Raw genomic sequence first — 17,902 nt, forward strand, 5'->3', positions numbered from 1 at the left:
TAAGGTAAGCACACAGAACTGCAACTGAAAATCAAAACGAGGCAATGCACAAGGGAGATAACCAGCATCCTTATGTGATTCTGTGGGTTGCAATTCAGATGAGAACTGCGATGCAACTGTGCGGTACCTGTCAGAACAGGGAGGAAGGGAAACAGAAGGAGGCCTACAGAGGTGTGACATCCTTGCGTAAGGCTGTAGAGGGTTGGCAACAGGATTTAAAGTGGGTACATCCAAGGAGAATGCAAGCAAATGAATATAAAGACCAGAAGCAAAGGCTTGCAGAGACCAAAGTGGGCCATGGGCAGTAAGGGTTGAGGGGAGAAAGAGTAAGTCCCCAGTGCTTGGGAGATTTATTTAATTTAAATATTATGGCCAGATATTTTATGAACAGAAAAGGAAACATTTTAAAGAGGAAGGAGAAACCATGCTTGCTGGGCTGTACATCATACGGCAAAGATTTAGTTAGTGCGGGAAGCCATAAATTGTGGCACAACCATCTTTCTAAAGGCTTCTTTCCACACATACTACCCCCAGATGATATGACGATATTATGCAAGGGAAGAGAAGAAAATCCTTGCCAAGCCCCACCCTCCCTTTTGGGAAATTCTTGGCTCTGTTCACAATACTCGGTCTTTGTTCCATGGTGTTTGCCGGAGTGTAACCATTTGGAGGTGAGATGTTTATTTTCCGTGATTAGAATGTTTCCTATGTCCCTACTCACCATACGAGTGCTGTCAGAAATTGTACAAGCCTCGGCACGCTTCCTTCCACACTGGTGTGGCAAGTCTTGACTGCCAGTCATGCATAGCGTGCAGGCAATGGAGGCTTTGGAATGCTTTATGGACTGGTTCCGTGATCTCTGTCAGCCAGGTGAATGTGGCTAGGCATCCAGCAGGTGGGGAAACAAGTTTATTTTGTTACATAACTGTCCCTGTGTAACTCTTTCTACCTTTATTTGTCTCAAGACCCCAGTCCTCTTTAACTTAGACTGAGATGTCTCACAAGTTCAGGAAGTCCTGTGAAGATCTCATCTGTCCTTACACTGGCAACAAAAGAGCTATGCTGACCCCCTGGACAACCTTAACTGCGATGAAACCACTGCTGCTCACTTAAAGACTTCTGTTGTCATGGTTACACACTATTCGTATGTCCTCACATTTCTGTTCCTAGCAGATTTGGGGGTAGAGAGGCAAAGGTTTGTCTTTAGCTGATGATCTTTAAGAACCTGAAGCCAAAGAAAGAATAGAAACCCAAAATCGCACATCTTGCCAGATGAGATGTCGTGTGGCTGAAGTCTCCAAGAACTTGGGAAGCAGGAGGAAGGTAAATCCCAGGAGACCTTGGGCTACATAGTAAGACATTTTCTTCAAAAGCCATTTTTTTCTCTTCTCAATACAGGGCTTCTCTGTATAATCCTGGTTGTTCTGGAACTCACTGTTTAGATCAGGCTGGCCTTGAACCCACAGAGATCCACCAAGCTCTGTCTTCCAAGTGATGGGATTAATCACCATCATGCATGCTACACCGCCGCATGGCAAGATATTGTCTTAAAAACCAAAAGTATCTACAGGGTATGGTGGTACATGCTTTTGATTTCAGCTCTTGGGAAGCATAGGCAGGTGGATCTCTGTGAATCTGAGGCTAGATTGGTTTATACAGTGTGGTCGTTGAATAAATATGGCCCCCATAGACTCGCGCTTGAATGGTTTACCTGTAGGGAATGGCACTATTGGGAGGTGTGGCCTTGTTGGAGGAAGTGTGTCACTGTGGAGGCAGGCTTTGAGATCTCAGATGCTCAAGCTATGCCCAGTGTGGGACACAGTTCACTTTCTGTAATCTGAGGACCAAGAAGTAGAACTCTCAGCCACCTCTCCAGCATCACGTCTGCCTGCATGCTGCCATGCCTCCCGCCATGATGATAATGAACTGCACCTCTGAATTGTAAGCCAGCCTCAATTAAATGTTTCCCTTTATAAGAGATGCCATGGTCATGGAGTCTCTTCCTAGCAGTAGAAATCTTAAATTTTGACATATAGTGAGTTCTAGATCAACTGGGGTAGTGTGAAATATTTATTTCAAAAACAAACAAAAACCCAACAAATTCGATATCTTGATTCTTGGATGCACCACTAAGATGTTATTATTTTCCTTTATGAGACTACAGGGGTACAACAGTTGGTAGTGCCATCATGTCTGCAGGCTCTCCTATTTAAAAATGGATATCAGCAATTACGCAGTTTGGGGAAGCTGGGTTTGAATACTGATGAACTGTCTTCAGTCTGACAACTAAAGAACTAAGTGTTTATCAATATGGCTTTACAGTTTCAAGAAATTTTATTCAGAAAATAACTTGTATATTTTCTTCAGGAACTCCTTGGACACTTAGTAGAGTGTTTTTCCCCCCAAATAATGAAGTATTAATCTAGTTCCCTTCCTTAGGTCAACAGATGGTTCTCTAAGACAGATTTTATCAAAGTATGACTTGGTCTAGAGGCCACCACTTTCAGTGTGTGCGTCTCATCTAAGCCATTAGCTCATGAATTTTGCCATTTGACTCTCCACATAGAAAGGTCAGCCTTAAGCCCCAAACCAGATCTGAATCTCTAGTACTATCCGCCCTTGGCCCTTTGCTTCTAAGAGCTGAAGAGTTTTCCAAAGTGGTGCTTTCTTTACAATAATAAGTTAATGATCTCAGCTTTGTTGATTCAGTCTGCCTGCCCTGCTCCTTTGGAGGAGATGGCAAATGACAAACAGATGCCTTTTTTTTACTTCACTCTTAGAACCTCAACTGTTGGCTTGGCAATCCTGTTCTCCAGTTATTCATTTGCATATTCATGCAAATGCTTTCGAGTTCTACTGTGAGGCCTGGGATAAAAGAGTCTTGGTTCCTCCTGTGTAGAAAGGGAGATACTTACCAACTAATCAGGAAAATATAGATGGCTATAAACAACCCAGTGCCAAAAGGAAAGGTGAGTGAAGGAAATGGAATAATTGTTGGCCCTGCTTTCAGAAGTCGACATGGATTGGGCCATTAAGGCTGAGCTAGGATGAATCCAAATCTCTGAGTAAAGGAATAAACAGAAGGACTTCTTCAGTGGAAAACCTCATCCATTAGCCTAGAAAGCCATTAACATACTCTTCTCTTCCTCTTGCTTCAGGATCAGATAACTATTTTTGTTTCTCCCAGATATCCGTCTCTCTCAGAAAGGAAAAAGAAAGCCAAATGTGTTTCAAATAAGAAGAGCACCAAAGAGAAAAACAAAGTTATGTCTCCCATTGTTAAGCCCTTTCTTTTTCTCTGAGCTCTTTTAAGCGCATGGTAAAGAAACAGTTGTGATGAAATGAATGAGGAGAAAGCATTGCGGGACAGCTGCACACATTCTTCTAAAGCTCTGAAATAGCAGCAGGCCCAACATTTTCAGTCCTCAGTATTTATTCAAGAGAAAGGATTTCCATATTGAGACAGTATATATACGAATATCTACAGCAGTGCTGTCCCTCCTTGGTCAAGCAGAAAACAACATAGGGTCTATCAACGGTAGAATAGATAAATAGGTGTGGTAAATTTAGCCAATTGGAAACTCAGCAACTAAGAAAATTAATGGTCTATTACAGTGGTTCTCAGCCTTCCCAGTGGCGTGACCCTTTAATACACTTCCTCTTATTGTGATGAACCCCAAACATAAAATTGTTTTCATTGCTACTTCATAACTGTAATTTTGCTACTGTTATGAATCGTAATATAAATATCTGTGTTTTCTGATGGTCTTAGGCTACCCCTGTGAATGGGTTGGTCAACCCCCAAAGGGATTGTGACCCACAGGTTGAGAACCACTAGTGTGTGTGTGTGTGTGTGTGTGTGTGTGTGTGTGTGTGTGTATGTGTGTGTGTGTATATTCACAGATCTTACAAACACAATAATCCAAACACAAATAGATACATATTATATGATTCCATCCTTATGAGATTCTAGAAAAAGACAAAACTAATCTATCATGAAAACAGAAAGATCAGTGATTGCCTAGAATTTGAGTAAAACAGGGCTGACTGCAATGGGTAAAGTGAAAATAGTAATAAATTTGTATGTTAGTCTGTGCCTCTGGTTCCTGTCCCAGAGCTCCTAAAGCCCTTGAAACTTCCTGGAGACTGAGGCAGAATATCTTTCCCTCGAATAGTTCCCCTTTGACCTTTATTCCGAACTTAAAACTTCTAAAACTTTTATAATTTCCTGAGAGATGGAAGTGCTCAAATCCATAGATTTGGCAGGAACACATTGATTTCTGCTGAGGTGACTCTAGATGAGACTGGATAGATCAGTTCTCCAGAAATGAGCTACAATCAAAAACCTTCGCACAACACACACACACACACACACACACACACACACACACACACACACACACACACTTTCCAGAGAAAGAAGAAAAACTGTAACTTGAATTAGTAATCAGTCATGCTGTGTGATGAAGTCTCTTTGGAAAAACAACAACAACAAAAACAAACCCAAACATTCCTGATCCATGGATTCTGAATTGGGAAACATGTTCCCTGCTAGGAGAGTGGCGGACACACCCCAAACTATGTGGAGATAAAATCTCCTGGTCTCAGAAATCCTTCAGACCTGTCTTGTGGATCTCCTCATGGCTGCTCATCTGCATCCCATTGTGTCTCTTAATAACAAGCCACTCTAGCAAAATAATCCACCAGAAAGAGGAAGTCATGGAGACCCTGAACCACAGCCAGCCAGCCAGATGCATTGGTAACAACATACAACTTCCAGTAAGATCTGAATGAAGAAAAGGGGTTGAACTCTCAACTCATGAAATCTGACACTGTCTCTAGGTAGACATGTCACAATTAGGTTCAATTACAGAACACCCAATTGGTTTGGTGTGTGTGGAGGGGGCGTCCAAATACATCCGGTATTAGAAGAATTGCAATGAACGGCATTTAAGAATGGCATGTCGTGTCTTCGTTACTTTTCTATTTTTGTCATAAAACACCATGACCAAAGCAGCCTATAAAAGAAAACATTGAATTTGGGTTTCAGAGGTTTAGATTGAGGCCAGCCTGGGATATACAAAAAGATTCTGCCTTAAAACATAACAAATATAAAATTCAGGGTGATGATTTGGTATGGCTGAATATGAAATGTTCTCCATAGGCTCATGAACACCTGGCTCCTGTTAAAGGTGGCCCTTACGGTGGTACCAGCTGGAAGAAGATGGGCTGCTGTAGGCAGGCCTTGCGATAAGAAAGCAGAGGCCCGGGAGGCGGGGTGGTGGAAGCATTGGTGTGGCTCAGGAATCCTCGTCTGTGTGCTATGCACCACAATACAGTTCGTGAACCGGTCAAGGGGCTGGAGATTGAAACACAGAAAGAGAGAGAGAGAGATGGGTCATCCTTGATGCCAGAATGCCCCAAGAATGCCCCCTTTATTGTGTTCAGGAGCAGCTTATATAGGGACAGCCATACCCCAGCCAAACCCACCAGAAACCACTCTCCTGCCATCAGGAACTCAGGGTCTTGTGCTCAGAGCAGCTGTAGGCACTCAGATCAAAGGAAAATCAGTTGTTTACAAAAAATTCAGGATCTGGAGTTTCACTGCTCCCAACACATTGGGCACTGTGCACTAGGAGCCTTGGAACGCTGTAAGCTGAGTCTAATAGGGCAGTCTTATCACAGTGTGGGAACAGAGAGGAGAATAAAGATGCTAGCAGGAACGGGACTAGCAGCCACTTATGTCACGTTCTAGCAGAGAATCTAGCAGCGTTCTCTCCATGCCTGTAAAGTTGAGGCTGAATTAAAAAGTAACAGATCAGATTGTTGAGCACTGACGCTGTTGTCATAATTACTGCTTATTACTGCTCTTCCCCAGGTCCAGAGTGAGAGAGATCCACAAGTGTAACAAGTGAGAGAGATCCACAAGTGTAACGAAAAAAAAAAGAGATTTTGCAGTGAAAGGAAGGAGTTTTACACTGCAGAGAAGGTGGCTACAAAGGAGCTGCACTTGTTAATGAGATTAGCATTGTTAATAGGGCTGAAAAGATGGCTCATCAGTAAAGAACTAGGCATAGAAGCGTGAGGACCTGAGTGTGTGCCCCCAATACCCACCTAAAAGTCAAGCGTAGGGGCACACATCTATAAACACAGTGCTGGTAGAGGCGGAAGAGTCCCTGGGGCTCATTGGCTAGGCAGTCTAGCTGAGTCAGTAAAAAAAAAATCCTTCCCTCAAAAACTAAGGTGGGGACCAATGAAATAGCTCAGCAGAGAAAGGTGTTCACAGTGTAAAGTTCAGCAGTTCTGAGTTCAATACTCAGAACCTGTGTAAAAGTAGGAGAGAACTATTTCACAAAGTTGTCCTCTGTGATCCACGTGTGTTCTGCGGTATACACTATGCACATGCGCACACGTACATATAAAAAAGACACAGCACCAATAAAAGAAAAACATTGGGTTCAGCACTGGGCTAACAGGAAAAGTATGCTGACGGCATGAAGCACATGACAAGGACTCCATATTAGGAAACCACAAATTTATCCGAAAGGATAGAACAGAAGAAGCTGAGAATGTCACAGAAGGGAATCATTGTTTGAAAACAACCATGGAAATGGTGGTGGCCCATACCTTTAATTCAATACTCAGGAGGCAGAGGCAGATGGATCTCCGAGTTTGAGACCAACCTGGTCTATAAAGTGAGTTAAAGGACAGTCAAACAGAGAAACCCTGTCTCAAAAAACAAAGGGAAAAAAGAAAGAGAGAGAGAGAGAGAGAGAGAGAGAGAGAGAGAGAGAAAGAAAGAGAGAAAGAAAGAAAGAAAGAAAGAAAGAAAGAAAGAAAGAAAGAAAGAAAGAAAGAAAGAAAGAAAGGCATTGAGGCAATACAAGGGGCCTGGCCACATATCACTCTGGCAGCAGAACTGGTCAGTGTTATGCACTGGTGTCAGGCAGGAAAATGGACCACGAAGAGGAAAGAATGAAAACTTGGTTGATTTCTTCAACCTGGATCAAACCCTCTCTAGAGAGTCTGGTGCCAGGCATCTATTCCCAGAACATTTAAAAACAGTATAATTTGGGGGGGGGGGGGAAGTTTCCTGGTATAAAACAATCAATCCCAGGTGCACATGGAAGCATAATTACATTGAAGTTCAAGTCAGGATACATGTCACTTCTTCTAAGAAGATGGATTCTAGAGATGCGCTATGTGCATTAGCTTCACGGCCTAGGCAAGGACATAGCCTGCTCTCTGTCATATAATGAAGGGGTGATTTGGCCTATTAGCCACCTCTGGTCCTGGTGTTGGAACTTGGAGGAGCCCCTGGCTGTATGGGTCATTTAGATTCCTATCCACCTCGGTCTTGGTTGTAAGAGCTTGATATGGCCTGGCCCAACCGATGTGCAAATCACCAGGTCATTAATCACCTCCAATGCCTAGATTTGAGGGTGGAGGAACAGGTTTTATGTCCATTTCTTTGACAATCCTGTGTGCTAAAGATTCCTGATACTTCTGGAGGTCTGTGGGCACAAGGGCCTTCATGCTGTGCTCCCAACAGAGAAGGTCCTGCAATGTGGGATTGCCCTCTGTATGCTGTGATTACCATTGATTAATAAAGAAAACGGTTTTGGACCTATAGCAGGCCAGAACTTAGTTAGGTGTGGAAAGCTAGGCTGAATGCTGGGAGAAGGAAGGGCAGAGTCAGAGAGAAGCCATGTAGCCCTGCCAGAAACAGATGCTGAAAGTTTACCTGGTAAACCACAGCCATGTGGCGACACACAGATTAATAGAAGCTATGTGTATTAGCTTCGTGGCCTAAATTCATGGGTTAAATTAATATGTAAGAGTTAGCCAATAGGAAGTTAGAGCTAATTGGCCAAGTAGTGACTTAATTAATACAGTTCCTGTGTGATTATTTTGGGGGTCTAGGCGGCTGGGAAATGAACAAGCAGCCATGCTGCCTCCTTCAACAGTCCTGGCTTTGCAAACACAAAAGATGCAAGATCAAGGGGGTCATTGAGTTTGTGCCACAGTTCCAGAGAGCCACTGAAACTAGGTAATATATGGCAATATTGGAGTTACTGAGAGGCTATTTTTTGATGCAGTAAAGTCAACATTTCAATGGAGACCCGAAGATGTTGGAGATGCAGAGATCATGGGATGTCCACTAAGAAACACTGCTGTCACAGACTGGAGCCGGCCCCAAAGAGAGGCTATCTGTTCTGAAGTTTACAGAGCTGGAGGCTGGGCAACCCATGCCCTTTGGAGCCCAGACTGTTCCACCATGAGCTCTTTATGCATGCGTGGAGCTCCAGGACCTGGTACTTGTTCTGCTGAGTTTTGGCATCGTTTTAAACCAAACTTTCCTGGCTATGTCTCCATTCCTTCTTCTCGGAATGGATAGTTTGCCTAATGATATTGTGCTGACTAGTTTTTATGTCACCTTGACACAAGCAAGAATCATCTGGGGAAAAGAAATTATAATTGAGAATTCTTCCATTGTATTGGCCTGTAGGCAAATCTGCAGGGCATCTTCTTCATTGATGATTGATGTGAGAGAGCCCAGCTTCGGATGCCACCTCTGGGCAGGTGATCCTGGATGGTGTGAGGAAGCAGGCCGAGACAACCGTGAGCAAACTAGTAAGCAACACTCCTCAATGGCCTCTGCTCCAGTTCCTGCCTCCAGGTTCCTGCCCTGACTTTTGTTCAGTGATGGACTCTTACTTAGATGTGTAAGATGAAATAAACACTTCCTCCCCAAGTTTCTCTTAGTCATGACATTCATCACAACAATAAAAGCTAACTAATAGAAAAGGTAATGGTTAACCATTACAAACTGGAATCTTGATTTTTGATTTTATAGGGATTCATGATTAAAAGGTGGTCTTAAGTTTTAGAAGAAACTCCATACCTTGAAACGGTGTTGATGTTATTAAACATGATGGCACTTTTGAAGCTGAACTGAAAGCATGTCACCTTATGAGACAGCCATGAGCCCAGGGGGGTCAGGAGCATAATGTTGGGGTTTGAATGTGAAATGTCTCCAATAGGCTCAAGTGATTGAATATTTGGTGCCAGCGTGAGAGGGGTCTTGGTTTGATAGTCCATTTCTATTTTCTGTACCCTCCTGAATGTATATGAAATGTCCCATAGTTCTGCTTTAATGTCTTCCCAATAAATCCTTCCCTAAGTTGTTCTCTGTCAGGGATTTGATATCAGCGATGAGGAAAACAAAACAATAACAACAACAATGAATACTGAGCATGCCATAGCTCTTTCCCATCTTGAAATCAGAGCAACTGTGATTATTACAGGAAACCCTCAGAAGATAGAGCCAGTTATAGTTTTTCATAGGAGGGGATGGAGAGGGTCTTTAGATCTTCACCTGAGATTCCCACTACTCATTGGCTCAGGCTGTATGTGATTCTGATCCAGTCATGTGCAGTCTAGGGCAGTGCTGGATTATATGGGAAGTAGAAGGTTCACTGAGGGGAAAATCCAAGTTTACTCAGCTTCTGGAAGCTGCCTATGATGCAATATGTATCTCTGTTGGGCGGGACTTTCAGTGATTCTGCTGTTTGAGGGTCACCCATAGCCTTCTAAGTAACCCCTCTCATCCATACTTCTTTAAGTAGGACTAAAACTTTTTTTAAAAACCAAACTAGGCTAGGATGAAATGATTGCTTTTTTCTCTCACTGATGCCTTCTCAGTATTGAAATAGACATTGTTTATGTCTCCCCAGGCAAAGTCATATAACAGTGATGTGATGCTGGTTTATAATAATGTTTTAAGTAGGTCATTATAGCAAGACCTCTAGTATAAGCCTATGATAAGGCAAAGAGCTGTGCAAGGCCAACTATCTGTTCTTAGACAGATATGAGATAAATTACACTCGTGCAAAAATGGTTCAACTTCTTGCCTTCAGTTTAATGTTAGTAAATAATAACAACAACCAGTCTACAGCTGCTCCTAAGTATAATTAGGGCTCCTTGTCTAGGCAAAGTGAGAAATAAAAATATTAATGAGAGCTGAGGAGACGGCTCTGTGGTTAAAGTGCAAGCATGAGGACCTGAGTTCTAATCCTCAGAACTCACAATAAATTGCTAATCCTAACCCCAAACTTAGCTGCACAAATCTTGTATTAGTGTTCATGATTCTTTGGTTTTAGCACTTGATCCTTCTGTTTCATATAGAAATTAACTGGAATAATTTGATAGCTGGAAGGTCCAACATGAACTTATCTTACTGCTTGGTAGCCTGACTAAGGCTGCCTTCCCATAGCTGTTCCCGTTTCCTCCCATCAGGCAAAGGGGTCTGGAGAAGGAATGTTCCAAGAGGAAAGAAACAAAACCTTGCAATGCTCTCCAGGCCTCGGTTCAGAAGTCCCAGGTATGCAGCATTCTATGTGCTGTGAGAGGTGAACCAACCCTGCGGGTGTGAGCAGCAGAGCTGACCCCTCCCCCCCCCCAATCCATTGCCACCTGCAGCAGTGTTACAAGAGTGGGAGAGCTTGCCTTGACCCTCAGTGGCTGCAGCACACAAGAGAACAGGCTGTGCACTCCATCTGGGCAGCACACAAGAGCTGACCCTGGGACACAGGCAACTTAGTCCTGTGGGCATGAGAGCAGCTACAACTTCCAGGACAAGATTCTCTCTCTCTCTCTCTCTCTCTCTCTCTCTCTCTCTCTCTCTCTCTCTCTCTCTCTCTCTCTCCCTTTCTCTTCCACCCTCCCTTCTTCCCTCCCCCTCTCTCTCTGGTTTGCTTTTTTTTAAAATTTGGTTTTGATCTTTGGGGTTGGCAAGGGCAGAGGCCAATTTGAGGGGACAAGGAGATAAGTGGGATCAGAATGCTTGATATAATTAACAATAAAAGTTTTTTTTAAAAATCTGAGAAGACAGATGTGAATTAAAACAGGGGAAATAGAAGTCATATGTGCTGACAGTCACAGTGGGGGATGGATTGAGTATGGCCATCTATATACACTACCTACTGCATAGGTGCTCAGTGGACATGTGTAGCATCAAGGGATGGATGGCATATCTGGCGTTGACAGCCACTCAGAAAGAGAGTGAAGAGAGGACAAGCATGCACATCTCTTGGCCTTCGCCTGGGTTGGTGAGAAGAGCCAGGCGAAGTTTGAACATATCGCTCAACTAGCTAGACTAGTTGCTCTGCCACCAACTATTGGATTGTAAGAAAGCCATGGAATCTTTAGGCACCTGTTCTTACCATTGAAAAACAAAGAGAGAGATAAGACCTGCATCGTCGGCTTGCTGTGAGATTAAACCATGACAAGAGTCTGCAACATACTGAGAAGCATGTGTTAGGCGTTACAGTCTACCAATTTGGTTACCCTGCTTCTGCCAATGCAGTGACCAATCATTAACACCTATGTTGACTTCCCAGTGGGCATTCAGATATGTCTCTGGAATAAAATTACAATACAGTACCATGTTGGTTCTCAGGGAATGTAATTCCTTTATCAATCTCAGTAAACATTCCCCAAGCCTTCTCCAATTTAGTAGAGGCCTCTCCCATTCAAAGGACATCTAGAAAAATAATTTAGAGCATACTTAGCATTAAAAATATCCTGAATATAAAAAGTATTGACTCATCCTTTTAACTTGAAAAGAAAGCAACTTTTTTTGGATAAAATTATGTCAAATTTATGAGTTTTGATGTGGGGAAAGAGCTACAGCAGATCCACTCCAAGGATTTACAGAGATGGATTTTTCTTTGGGCCACCAGACCACAAAAAAAGACAGAGACTTATTAATCATGAAAGCTCAGCCTATAGCTTAGGCTTATCCCACTGGCACTTATAACTTAAATTAACCCATTTATATTAATCTTTGTTTTGGCTCATGTTTTTTTACCTCTCTTCCATCTTGCACCTCCTGTTTCCTCTCTGAGGTCTTTGTTTCCCCCCAAACTCCACACCTAGATTCATCTCCCCTTATGTTCTCTGAGTTTGGAAGGCCCGCCTAACTTCTTTCTGCCTAGCTATTCTTAGGAAGACATTTTATGGAGAAAGTAAACGGTCACACAATCCTTTTCCCCTTTTATATCAGGAGAAGAAAAGTCTAGCTACAGATCTGTACATTCTTTACTGACCCGCATCTAGGGGATCAGTGACTGGTGGTCTCCATTTTATCTAGACCATCAGAAAATGGTTCATGCAACTTCTCAGGAATGATAATCTCTTCTCTGGAGAAATTCTGTGCATAATGCAAAAATGTATCAATCACAAAAGATTTGGCTTATGTTTATTCCCCACAAACGTATGCATTAAAAAAGATATTTTCTGGTGCTCCAATGTGGGACTCGGTCTCTGTCTCCTTTCATCACCTGATGAAGGTTAATATCCAGGAGGATGACTATGGTTTGTCTTTGGGTTCACCTTCTTATTTAGCTTCTCTAGGATCACGAATTATAGGCTCAATGTCCTTTATTTATGGCTAGAAACCAAATATGAGTGAGTACATCCCATGTTCCTCTTTTTTGGGTCTGGCTTACCTCACTCAGGATAATGTTTTCTATTTCAGGAACAGAAGGAGAGAGAGCACGAGCAAGGAACTCAGGACCGCAAGGGGTGCACCCACACACTGAGACAATGGGGATGTTCTTTCAGAAACTCACCAAGGCCAGCTGGCCTGGGTCTGAAAAAGCATGGGATAAAACCGGACTCGCTGAACATAGCGGACAATGAGGACTGCTGAGAAGTCAAGAACAATGGCACTGGGTTTTGATCCTACTGCACGTACTGGCTTTGTGGGAGCCTAGGCTGTTTGGATGTTCACCTTACTAGACCTGGAAGGAGGTGGGAGGTCCTTGGACTTCCCACAGGGCAGGAAACCTGGTCTGCTCTTCAGGCTGATGAGAGAGGGGGAGTTGATTGGGGGACGGGGAGGGATATGGGAGGCAGTGGCGGGGAAGAGACAGAAATCTTTAATAAATAAATAAATAAATACCAAAAAAAAGATATTTTCTTAAATAAAAAAATTCTTGGTACAATGGCACATACTTATAATCTCAGCCCTTGAGAAGCTGAGACAAGAGGATCCCAAAGCCTAGGTCAACCTGGCCATACACTAATATCCTGTCAAACAAACAAACAAAAACTAAAACACAAAAAAACACACTGTAGAACAAAAGGAAAAGAGAAAGGGGAATAATTTAAATGTTATTTGCTGTGCTTATTTCTCAGTGATAAGGTTATGAAGAAATTTTATTTTCTTCTTTGTCTATATTTTAAATGTTCTTATATATCACTGTATCTTTTTTATAACTTCAGGAATAAAAAATATTTTACATTTTTTATTTTTATTTAAGCAAAGAACTTTGTTTTGCAATTCAAAATAATTAATTATAAAAAACAAAGAACTTTCAACTCTATCCATGACTGGTTGGCATAGTCTTCATTACAGTGGGGGCCTCTTCTGTTCTAGTCATGACTCTCCCGCTCCATTCACTTCCTGCTAGGTCCGGGAGTTCACCCACCTTGGCTCTATTTAACGAGGGAGCCTCACTCTAGGGATCCAAGAACGAATGCATCCTGCCTTGCCCTTATTGCCCGGCACACCAGTGCTTCTTCAGTGCTGATGTCTAAGGAGTAAGCCAGAATGAAAGCCTCAGACAGCAACATGGAAAGACAGTGGTGGGCCAGATCACTGAGGTCATGATGCAACGTAATATGAGAGACTTGAAAGGACTTGTATGGGAAACATCAGTTCTTGATCCCGAGGGCATCCGTTTCAGAGACCATAGTATCCCTGAATGCCAGAAACTGGTGCCTCAGGCTAAGGGTGAGGAAGAACACCTATGTGAGGGCTTATTTTGACTGCTGGTAACTAGACAGATGTCAACAGTGGAACAGGTATCTTGGCTCTTACAAGAATGGGCAAAAATGGAAGATCTGCCTGCCCCTGTGGTCACCATGCTAGACAACTTTCCTACTAATCTGGACCCCATGTCTTGGCTCAGTGCAGCCATCACAGCCCTCAACAGTAAAAGTGACTTTGCTTGGGCATAGGCAGAGCGAATTAACAGAGCTAAATTGGGAGTTGATTTATGAAGACTGTATAGACTTGAGTTTAAAGCCATCTTGTGTTGCAGCAAAGGCCAGCTGGACTCTTTACCACAATGGCAGCAGCACTAGGGCCAATGGCTCTAAACTGGACTGGTCCCACATTCTTACCAGCATGCGAGGTTATACTGATGCTCAGTCCACTGAACTTAAGCATTTGTACCTCAGCGTGCACAGTGATCGTAAGGATGTTAATGTAAGTGTAGGCAGTGCCATCTCAGACCCTTACCTGTCCTTTGCAGCAACCACGAATGGGCAGCCAGGACCTCTACGTGGACTAGCAAATCAGGAAGTGTAGTAATATGAAGCGGTGGCGGGGCTGTGTCCCCAACACCCCAGCCGCCTGCCCAGCTAGCTTTTGCCCCGAAATAATTACACACAAACTGTATTCATTTAAACACTGCTTTGGCCCATTCCTATTTAGCCTCTTCTAGGCTAATTCTCACATATTAATTTAGCCCATTTCTAATCATCTGTGTAGCGCCCCTAGGTGCGCTTACCGGGAAGATTCTAGCCTAAGTCCATCCTGGGTCAGAGCTTCATCGCGTGTGTCTGCCTAGGAGCGGGGCATGGCCTCTCTCTGAGGCGTCTGCTCCGGAGAGAAGAGCTGTCGAGTCTGAGCTCACTTCCTCTTCCTCCCGGCATTCTGTTCTGTTTACTCCACCTACCTATGTCCTAACCAGTAAAATGAGCCAAGGCAGTTCCTTTATTAGCCAATGACCTTCCTCCATCAAGGAAGTGCTTGTCTGGCTAACACAGCTACAGAAGGAAGTTGGCAAAGATGCATCAAAGAGAAGTTATGAGACTACATCTGGAATACATCAACTAAGGACAAGTTGTCCCAGGATATGGTCCTACAGTACTAAGGAAGACTGATCCATGATATTCCTGCCAGACAGAGGCTGCTCTGAAACATCTGCCTAATGACCCCATGCTAAAGCTGCTTGTTCAACTATACAAGATTGTGCCCAATATCCTCTTGGAGCAAGGGAAGGCCAAGAATCCTTGGCCCAGCATAGATGCTCACGGTGGGGTGCTGCTCCTGTCCTAGGGTGTGATGGAGATGAATTATTACAGTCCTGTTCAGAGGGCCGAGGGTACTGGGTGTGCTGGTACAACTCAATCCAGAGCAGAGCCCTACGCTTCCCTCTAGAAAGGCCCAAGTCCATGAGCACAGATGGTCTGATGAAGTCTGTGGACTCTAAAGTCAGGGTTAAATGGGAAATTGAGGGAAACTATAAGAAAATGAGGACACTTAAAAATAAGGGATAATTCTGTTTCAGGGGCCTTTAAGATTTAACATTAAATTGTATCTGAGGCACTGAAAGTACATTTGAAATAAAATATAAATGAGGAGGTAATAGATGAAAAGCGACCCCACTCTTCCCTCACCAGCTCACGTCGCCTAGCTGGTGTGAGTTGCCCACCAACCATAGGATGACCAGGACTAAAGTATGTGGTCAGGGTTAGACCTGGTCACCACCATCTCTGGAGTGAGAGTCTGGCTCTTCTTCATTAGGTCAAAGCAGGTTACAGCATCTAAAACAGTTAGGTCAGGGCCCCTTTGTTGGATGCCAGCTGTGTCAAAGGGCCTTTTCCGGTGTGCACAAGCACCTCCTGGCAAGATCTAATATTTAGCTGGAAACACCATGGCAGCTTTTGATGCTGTCAGGTGACCATAAATGGCATGGTATTTATTGTGACCGGTACCCAGTCTTTGATTTTATTTCTCTCTTTAAATTATGCCATTAAATGAAGGTCTGCAATTATCTGTTTCCTTGCAGACTTCCTATACCCGCTGTGCCTCAGCTGCGGAGGCTCTGGGTCTCCCTGCTCGAGCCTGTGCTAGGGTTCTCTTAGCAGGTCTGTGATCTGTGGTCCTCCAGTCATTTGGCTTCCTCAGTACTTCATGTCAACCAGGCCTTTACTTCCATGGAACGCAAACTGCTCTCTTCTGACCTTAGTTTGGCCTGTTCACGTGCTCTGGCACACAGAATGAGGGCTCAGGAATGACCAGTCTCTTCATGATCTCTTCCCAGAGATTCTAGCTGCCTTTTTGAACAGAAAAATGATTTGTGATTGGGCACAGTTCCCTTTGAATATCAACTGGAACTAGGGCTGGGGGCATTCACAACAGTAAGCCTTCTGCCCCCTGCACCAGGACACGTCCCTTTATTTACCCATGTCTTTCTGTTGCTCTTTCCTTAAGTAAGAGCTCACAGCATGGTGCTTCTTTTAGCAGCCCCCTTTGCACACATTCAATGGCTCAGAATGTTCTACTGTCTCTTCTTTGACAAAGGGTTGAGAAATACTCCTGTTGTGCCATCTCCTCACCCTCCAAACTGCTGCCTGTGTTTGTGTGGAAACCAAACCCCAGCAACACACTTTTGAAATGGACACCCTGTAACCCCCTGGGGAACTGTTAAGTCGTGATGCAGACTTCGGGGTGTTTGGTATAAAAAGACAAATAATAAATGTTGTTGTTAACAACAACAATGACAAAACCAAAGCAATGAAAACAGAAGTGCAGATCTGGGAGCCAGTAAAGGGCAGGGCCGTGTTGCCATACACTGAGGTGAGGGGCGAACAGGGTCCCCTGGAGGAGAAGGTCATGCTCAGGTACCACAGCCATTAGCAGAGGAGCAGAGGCAGATGGGGTCTCATCAGAGTTCCCCACAGGATTGGCGCCCACAGCAGCCCAAGACAGACAGCACAGGTTCATCCTCTGGTCTATATCAAGTTTACTCTTGCCAGTGAACCCAGGCTATCCTAGAACAAAAAGACCCTAGATTGTGAAGCCTGTAACAGGTCTCAGAGGGGCCAATCAGAAACATTTGTGCCCACTGAAAGAACGTTTGAAGTGCCCTACTTGGCTGTTCACTAATTCTTCACCTATGGCATTTCCCAAGACCAAATTAGAACAAGACAATCCCTTTTTTCCTGTATTTTTTTTTATTCTTTGACAATTTCATATGTGTATATAATGTGTTTTGGCCATTTTTTTTATTCCCCATCCTTCGTTTGCCCCCTTCCCCTGCTGAACCTCTTCTTTTCTCTTTTCTCTTTTCTCTTTCTTTCTTTCTTTCTTTCTTTCTTTCTTTCTTTCCTTCCTTCCTTTCTCTTTTCCTTCCTTCCCTCTTTTTTTCTTTTTTGAGACAGGATTTCTCTGTAGCTTAGAAGTCAGTCTTGAAACTCACTCTGTAGACCAGGCTGCCTTTGAACTCACAGATATCTGCCTGCCTCTCTGCCTTCCGAGTTCTGGGATTAAAGGCATGAACCACCACCCCTTGGCAAACCCCTTCTTCTTTTCAACAAGGTCCACTCCTATTTTTAATGTCCTTTTCTTTGTATATGTAAGAGAGAAGAAAGAGACAGGAGAAGGGGGCAGTTAATAAGGGTGGTTTGTGTTAGAAAGGGTTGTTTTATTGGATTATGGGCAACTTGCCAGCGGCTACACTACTGAAGAAAACAACACTCCTTTGCTGGCAACCCCTAACTACCACAGCTCCTCTGGGAAGAAAGGGGACTAGGGAGCCCTACCCATCACAGAATGCTGAGAGATTTTTGCCAGACTTGTGCAAGCAACCCCAGCTGCTGGGCGTGCAAATCCATGTCATGTCCAGAAGAGCGGTTTACAGCACTCCTCAACTATCGGCTCTTACGCTCTTTCCACCCTTCTCTTCTGCAATGCTGTGATGTCTTGTCTAGGGCTGAACACTCACTTCCACACAGCGACCAGCTATGAGTCTCTGCACTAATGGCCAGTGCAAACAGAAGTTTGTTGGCCCAAAGCTCAGCACATGAGTCCATGTGCATAAGC

General features: G+C 43.7%; 1 pseudogene; it reads left to right on the top strand.

Annotated features, from left to right (window-relative positions):
* Positions 1-8,390: 8,390 nt before the first annotated feature.
* LOC142844381 (citrate synthase, mitochondrial-like) lies at positions 8,391-15,953 on the top strand (annotated as a pseudogene).
* The last annotated feature ends 1,949 nt before the right edge of the window (positions 15,954-17,902 follow it).

Source organism: Microtus pennsylvanicus, chromosome 2 (assembly GCF_037038515.1).
Source record: "Microtus pennsylvanicus isolate mMicPen1 chromosome 2, mMicPen1.hap1, whole genome shotgun sequence".
Taxonomy (NCBI): domain Eukaryota; kingdom Metazoa; phylum Chordata; class Mammalia; order Rodentia; family Cricetidae; genus Microtus; species Microtus pennsylvanicus.